We start from the raw sequence: 8818 nt of genomic DNA on the forward strand, positions 1-8818 counted from the left end.
TTGTCTTTTTGAAGCAGGGTCTCCCTGTACCCAAGCTGCCCTGGAACTCACTATGTAGACCAGGCTGGCCTTGAATCACGGAGATCCACCTGCCTTTGCCTTCCAAGTGCTGGGACTACAGGCGTGCGCCACCATGCCTGGCTAACAAGACACTATGTACTTTTACACTTGGCTTTATTGTGCAAATGGACTCCTCATTCAGTTCCCCCACGAAGCTGAAGCAAAACCCTAGTGTTAATGTATTTGAATGTTTTTAAATAATTGAAATTGGACATTTTAAATAAAATAGTCATCTCAACTGAATACTGGATTGTATGGCTATGATATAAAACTGGAATTTTTTTTCCTATCTTACTGAAATGTCTCCAGATAATTGAGTACGCCAGTTATTTTTTCTCTAGTCATAGGGTAATGATATATACTTCCTTTGAGGCAACATCATCATCAGAAAATGAAAGCACATACCCTAAAGGAACAGCTTTTGATATGAAAGCCTGAGTTTGAAAGTTTTTTGCTTTCTGCTTTTCCAGGAAGCTTTCTGTTTAATACCTAAGCAGACCTGTCAGCAGGTCCTTCATTGATGAAAACAGAGAAGACTAAGAATTACAGCATCTCATATGCTATGTTTAATACAGAGCTTGTTTGTGACAAAATAACATATTGGTCCTTGAAGCATTAAGTTCCATCACCTGACAGTCCCTCAGATTGTCTGAAATATACTCTTACCCAAAGAACATCAAATGGAGGTTTGAATTTCCTGTGAATACAGCTAATTTAAGCTGTTTACATCCACTTATGCGACTATGATGATGCTCAGAGGAGACACCCCAAGGGGAATATTCCCCAATTATCCATTAGTTCAAAATAATGGATTTTTTTTATTAAAAATTGCAATAAAAGAGTAAATGCTTCTCTGATAAGCACAACCTGCTGAGGTTTCTTCCACAAATGGATATATACTGTACAAAATAATAGATTGCATTATGAAAATTTCATACATAAACATCATGTACATTGATTATATTCACCTTTCATTAACTTCTCTCCTGATAATCACATTCCTGTTCTCTAATATTCCTTCTTCTGTTCACATATCATATGTATATGTGTATACACTTTATATATATAAAATCTATAAACATATGTATTTTACACATACAGAAACACAAACATTCATACTCCACATGAGAGAAAACATATTTCCTCTCTTTCTCTCTCAATTATTTTGTTTAACATGAAGGTCTCCAATGCTCTGATTAAAGGTGAGAGTGGCAATTGTCTGTGTGTATAAATATAGATTTAGAAGGCAATTTGACATTGTGTCAATTCAGCTACCCAGTAGAGTTAGGTACAGGATATTTAATGTCTTCAGTCATGGATTTTGAACCAGTCTGCCATTCCAGATATGAATTCCCTGCTGTGGACTGTGTCTGAAATCAGTAACAGAATATTTTGTTACAGTATTGTCACCATTGTACAACTGGGCACAGCTTTCCTGGCATGTCGGTATCATAGTTCATAGAGTGAGAGCTGGGTAAGGTCTCTGATGCCTTTTCTTCCCCAGCAGCCTGAACATGACCTTCTGATACTATGAAAATTGTCAACAGGGAGATCTGGCTGTTTCAGTTTGATTTGTCTGTATCATGCAATCATAATGTATTGATTCATTAGGAAGTGTTCCACACATGAGCTAGGGCATTTGTTAAATTCATGCTTTGTAGGAAGAAGTTTTCCTTTTTAAAAAAAATTTTTTAGCTAAGGAGAGTATCTCCTGTTCAACTCCTTTTTAAGGTAAATTATATTATTTTGGCTTGGTTACTTGACAGTATATTTCTATAAGACTTTTTTATATTGAAAATGAACCATAATGATTTATTTCTTGCAGTACAAATTCCAATTTTTAAATCTCTTAGGCCATTTGTTATTCTACAGTATGGATTTAAAAGCTATGTGGTGCCTATTGTACAGTGTATTGTAATTATTTACTTTCCAATCATATTGAATACTAAAATTCAGACATTTCAGATAGAGGTAGCATTTCCATTAAAAAAGACTTTTGCAAAACAAAATTAAACAACAACAGAAACAAACAACAACAACAAAACCCCACTGTGCACTGAATGGGAGAGTTAGGAGACCCAGCTTTGCTCAGTCAGAACTTTGGTTGCAGAGTTTTCATGACTTTTTAATACACATTTCATTTGGGTTAACACTTGTGCTGGTTAGTTTTTAACCCAACACAACCTCAAGATACCCTGTGACGGACCAGCCCAGACCAGAGCAGTTCAGTCCGATGGGAACAGGGTCCTCGAGAGAGTGGGCAAGGATTTGGCGAGTGACAAACAGACAGACACACAAGAACTTGGTGAAAGTCTGAGTGCATTTTTGCAGCTGCAAGGTTTGAAATATATACAGCAAAGATTGCAAAAGTTCATCATCAGCATGACTGTTCTGTAATTAGTCACTTCCTAAGATTTTCAGTAAAAGTGAAACAATTTTGCCAACCATCATGTATAGCCAAAACACATTTCTTTATCTTATCAACCTGGTACCAGTCAGCAAATTCTTGCTTTATGATACTGTGATTTCTACTACCTGCTTTTATTACACACTCAGAACTCTGCTTAGTTTTGTATTTTCAGGTCAGAATGACCTTAAACCACCAAATACTTTCAATATCAACTGTGCCTGATATTTCACTTTTACTGAATTGATAACATTCCTTGCTTATTTGTAGTGGGCCATTGGGCTTCTAAGTCATTCCTTAACCCCTTAGATCCTTGTTGATCTTTTATCAAAAGACTCCAAGTGGTCTTAATCTTGCCAATTTATCCATGAATTGTAATGAGTACCAAGAAACCCTTCTTCTATCTATATTTACTCATCTATGTCTCTCTTCCAGAAATCTGTTATTCCCTGGACTTTCCAGCATTAATTTTGCTTAGCTACTTCTTGCTGCATCTAAAATGGCTTTCATTAATAGTGATGCATCTGGAGGCAAAGTTGTCTTTGGTGATTGAGTTCCTGAGAACTCTTCCTGCATACTAGGATAATTAAAAGATTTCAATAAAGGCAGTGACAGTGGTGTCAAAGATACCAGGTGCTTTCTGGGCCCCCTGAAAGCCCATGATACAGTGACAGAAAGATAATAGCAAGTAAAAGCATGCCAAGTACACTGCATGTTTTTTAGCACAGCCAATTCCAAGAAGCAACCTTCCTTGAAGTTCCAGCCTCAACCCACGGAGGATCTCACGTGGGCTTCATTGGAGATGGCGTGACAATACCCTGGAAAAGGAATATCAGTAATGCATAATCTAGATCAGGTTAGCATGTGGGGGCATGTCTGTGGGTAGTTGACAGGACTGTTAATTGATCCAGCCCACTGTGGGCAGAACCATTCACCAGAAAGCAATTTTGAGTGTCTAAGAATGAAAGAAGCTGGCTGGGCAGCAGCAAGTGGGAAGAATGTGTTTATTTGCTCTCAGCTTCTCAGCTGTAGATGCTACGTGACTAGTTGCTTGGAGTTCCTGCGTTGATGTCCCTTCAATGAAGGATGTTACCTGGAATTATAAGCTTTAAAGCCCCTTTTCTCCCCTAAGTTCATTAGGTCAGGGTGTTTTATCACAGCAAGAAGTGAAGCAAGAATACACTCATTCTGATGCAGAGAAAGGAGGAGTCATTGCTTTCAGCACGACCCCTGGTGACCCCTTCATGCTGCAATGGACAGTTCCCATCCAATGGTCCTGCAAATGGCCCCAGCTAAAATAAATAGGTCACACAACAAAACTTCAAGTCATCAGAATGGGAAAGAGACAGGTAGAATGGAAAGGCTGATAGGGGTGGGAGGGAAATAAAAGAAAGTGAGGGAATAGTTAGCAGATTACAATACATACTAGTGCATAATCGTCAATTAACTTAAGAAATACAAAATGTTAGTAAAAAGAAAAATGAGGAGGCAAATAGGTGAACCTTCTAATAGCAATTTATTGCAAATCGTTGTGCATTCTTCTCACTCAAAATCAACAACACTTACTACAGATAAAATTTGTAAAGTTGCTGCATGGACTATAAAGATAAATTAACTGTTTATAAGAAAATCAAATTACCACTAAGAAAATTCAAAGATGATATTAAAATGATGAAATAGTATATGCAACTGGAATCTGCAGAAAGCATGGGAGTCCCTGCCTATATCAGATCAAATAGATGTTATTTTATGTTTTGTTATCTTTTTATCAATTAGATGTATTCTCATGCAACACAGATTTATAGAAAGCATACGGACCACTCCAATCCCCTACTCTCTTCCATCTCCCACCACATCTGCATGCACCCACCTTCACACAAATCTGTCAAGTTAAAAGTAATTCATTTTGTTTTGTGACCAACTGAGTTTAATCAGAGTCATCTATGTGATTGTGGGATAAGCTATCTGTTGGAGGCTGATGGGCTCAGCAGTGGGTATACAATTAAAGACAGTGATTCCCTCTCTACCCAAACCTATAAATAACCAATAAAAACCAGGCGTGGTGGCATACGCCTGTAGTCCCAGCACTTGGGAGGCAGAGGCAAGTGGATCTCTGTGATTTCAAGGCCATCCTTGTCTACATAGTGAGTTCCAAGCCAGCTGGGGTTAGGGTTAGGGTTAGGGTTAGGTAGACCCTGTTTCAAAAAGACCAATAATAATAATAATAATAATAATAATAATAATAATAATAACCAATAGTTCATTAGTGAAGAGAAGGGCACCATGAGCCTCTCCTCCTTCCTTAACTAATTGTTGATATCACAAATTTACTGTGGGTGCAGTCCACAACGACAGATGTGTGTTAGTGATATAAGTAGTTGTGTGGAGTCTAGAGGATGGAATTTCCCAGCTTTCACCTTAACTTCTAGGTGTTATATCTTTCTCTTTCCCCACACATGCTACTTCTGCAGTGTTCCCTAAGCTTTATAAGGGGTAGTAGAAATGTATTGTTTAAGGTTGTGTCTATAACAATTGCTTATTCTCAGGACATTTCGTAGCTATGAAACTTTTCATTTTTCACTAGTTTTGTGAAAAGAGACTTCTCTGATTAAATATTAGAGCAGCTTTTGTCTGAGTATAAAGGTCAATATTTAGAAAGCGGTTTGATGCTATGCCTATTAATTCAACAACAGTAATAAATCCCCTTCTTCTACCTATGACTTCCCTAGACCTGGATTGTTAGCTGGGATTACAATACCCAGCATGAAACCTCTCCACCCTCCTTCCTCAGTGCAGTGGACCTTAAATAACACCAGAGTGTAGTTGATTGTCTCCACCATGGTCAGGTTGCAGGTGGGCCTGTTACCCCTGGCAGGTTGCCTTGTTGTTCTTAGGGTTCATTGCTGGGCAAGACCTATGACTGTTTTTCTCTCCCAGCAGCTTGCTGATTACCTTCAGGTAGTTTGAATGCTCAGATCCAGCCTTCTTTCTCTATATCTTATAACCAAAGTTTGTGATATCTTCTAGAAAATGATATAATTCTTTACTTCTGATGGGCCATAAAGGGGATTGAAAAGTGCTTTCATCTTTTGAGGGGACTCTGTAGTCTTGACAACCAACTTCTATTGAAACTTCTCACTCCTGGTGTTGTTTCTAGTAACCCACTGCTTTTAGGATCAGAACCATCCTGTCACAGAGGACAAATCTCTTTAATATCCCCTTTGTACTTACTATTATGTTACAAGGCATAGAAAGTCCATATGTCTTCATTCTAATCCTGTTGCCCTGGTTAATTCTCCTCTCTTCACATCCTTATCTCCCCAGTCCTCATGGCTCCCTCCTTTCTACTCATGATAGTCCTCCTCTTTGCTTTCCTACAAAATATTCTATGCAACACCTACACACACTCTTATCAACATGTGGAACATTCTTTATAATAAACCATATGATTCTTGACTACTTCTTTTTACTTTTCTTTTAGTTATTGCAAAATATCCGAAAGAAAGCCATTTATGAGGGAAGGGCTTGTTTAGGCTCACCGTTTAGTAGGTGAAGACATAGTTTGAGTGTAAGGTAGCTGGTCACATTGCACTGAAAGTCAAGAAGCAGTCATTTCCCTCCTTCTTTCCCCGTTTTTCATTACTCAGGACATTAGCCTGTCAGACGGTGGTGTCTGCATTCAGGTTCAGCCTTTCTTTCTCAGTTAAACCTGTCTAGAATCACTCTCACAGACACACCTCTGGATCAGTCTATCTCCTAAGTGATTCTAAATCCAATGAAGTAGGCAATGAAGATTAACTATCACAATATACAACTTGTCAAAGTAACACTGAAACATACCACCTTACACCACCTTTAATCCTTGCATCTCACACCTTACACCTTACACCTCCCCTGCCTCCAAAGTCTCATATTTATTCCATGTTGAAAACCACATTTAATCTCTAAAAGAACCCAACTTCTTAGCAGTTGAAACAATGTTCAAAAATCAAAAGTCTCTTCTGAGACTCCCTGTAGTCCTTTAACCCCTTGTCCCAATAAAAGGGACAGTGTAAGTGGCCTGTGAAAATGGTTCACTACTCTCTTGATCATGAAAACCCTAAAAAGTCATGTAAATCAAGAGGTTCAGAACTTACAGAGCCCATGGTCAGATTCACTCATCCATGAGCTCTCCCTGAAAGGTCAAATAATCCTCACCAAAAAGGAAAAAAAATCCTAAGCCTGAAGACAAGGTTGCACAAAAGAAAAAAATATCCCAGAAGAAACTGAAGAATGAAAAATTTATGGCATGAATCAATTGAGCATAAAATAAACGTAGACTTACATACAAGCACTGGATGGGCTGCCTAGACTCCAGTGGACACATTTATACTGAAGGACATTTAGGTACAAACACCTGAATGAATAGGACTCAGTATGTATGGCAGAGTGCATCAGAAAGTTCACTGGGTGGGATGGGGGAGGCATAGATAAAGGAGGGGGTCTGTATGTGAGTGGGATATGTTTCATGAGAATTTAAAAGCTCAATAAAAATAAATAAATGCAGATAAAGTAAAAAGAAAATTATATACTTCAAATATTTGGGAACACAGTAAACACATTCCCATTTCAAAAGTGAGAAATTAGAACAGAGCAAGAAGTGTTTGGGATTTAAAAAGCCAAAATCCCAGCAGAAAACTTTCCAACCCTGCACTTCGGCTCCATGTCTGGCATTTAAGTTCTTTGGTGACATCTTCTGAGCTCCAACAGGCCTGGGTAAGTCCTGTGTTCCATTAATTCCATCTGAAATTCCTGTCTCTTGGATGGGTTCTGTTCCACACTGGAACTCTACTTTGTAAACATTCCGTAGTCCTGGCATCTCCAACACCCCTCAGCTCTCCCTTGGAAGAGGGTTCATCTTTATAGCTGCACACAGTGGCCTTTCAGGGTCTTTTTTTAGTGAATTCAATTCTGATGTACATTTACCGAAGTCAGTGGCTTTCTGAAATCTTGGTGCAAGCCTACTTGACCATGGACCTCTTACGTTTTGTCTTTTTAAAAATTACGTTTTATTTATTTTTAATTTATGTGCATAACTATTTTTCCTGCATGTATGGAAGTGCACCTGTGTATGCCTGTTGGCTTCAGAGGCCAGAAAGGGTGACAGAACCCTGAATCTGAATTAAAGAATAGATGATAGTTGCCATTTGGGTGCTAGGAAGAGAACCTGGGTCCTCTGGAAGAGCAGCAAGTGTTCTTAACTACTGAACTATCTATCTAGCCCCCAGATGTTCTATTTTGAATGACTGCAATACCAATACCATGTGAACACTACTCTCAAATAATTGTCAGCTTGAGGTATAGTCAGGGTTCCTTGTAGTGTAGGTCTAAAGTCCTCTGTGAACCTTGACAGCAGAACCAGGCAGAGCCCTTCCCTTGACTGTTGCTATCAAGTAGATAGTATTACACAGAAAGCCCTCCATGGGAAGGGAACTTTTGTACCAGTGTTGAATCCATGAAATCAATTCTGAAGAAATAACTTTTGTTGAATTCTATGTAGTAGTGATGCTGCGTTTGTAATTCATAAATGATGAAAATCCTTGGACAGAATAAGTTCACGAAGTAACAAAATTTTCAGATCTTAATAAGTGAAGATGAAGGAGAATGAATCACTACTTAAACTGATATCTGGGTCTCACAGTCTCACAGCGATAATGAGTTATGTTGGAAGCAGAGTTGAATATAGATATAGCAGCAAAAAATGTACTTTTGTTCCTGGAACTGGGTGATGGGGAATGATGGCAACTTCACAAGTGGAAAACAGTGTAGGGGTCAAAAGAAAATTTGATAAATCAGGGTAGGGGTCAGGCCCATAGGAATTCCAGTAAGGATGGGGCTCAGTTCTGCAAAGAATGAATCCTGAGCATCTATTGTACCTTATTTGTGAAGTTATTCTTCTTTTGGTATTCTTGAATTTAAATATGATGTTAAAAGTGTGAATGTTTATTTGTTGCTTGCTGGGACAATTAAAACATGAGGTCTATTTCTACTCTATAGATGATAAGATATGGGAAAGTCCGTCCCCTTGTGTAAAGCCCAGGGAAGACACTGATGAATTTACCCAACTGGGGAACTCTGAACTAGACTGTGAATAGGTTGCTTCAAAGAACTAAGAAAAGAGTCAACTACTTTAAACTTAAATAAGGCACTAATAACTGGAGGCCAGGTGATGTGAAATTCTTGGGAGAAGTGATTTATTATTTGATAATTCTTTGCATTGCATGATGGCATATTAAGCCATTGTGATAAAAATGTAAAACTGTGTATAAGGGAAAATATGAAATCCTATAAATTATTATTTAAATATAAGTA

The sequence above is a fragment of the Nannospalax galili genome, unplaced genomic scaffold, assembly GCF_000622305.1.
Source record: "Nannospalax galili isolate Female #2095 unplaced genomic scaffold, S.galili_v1.0 scaffold674, whole genome shotgun sequence".
NCBI classification, from domain to species: Eukaryota; Metazoa; Chordata; class Mammalia; order Rodentia; family Spalacidae; genus Nannospalax; species Nannospalax galili.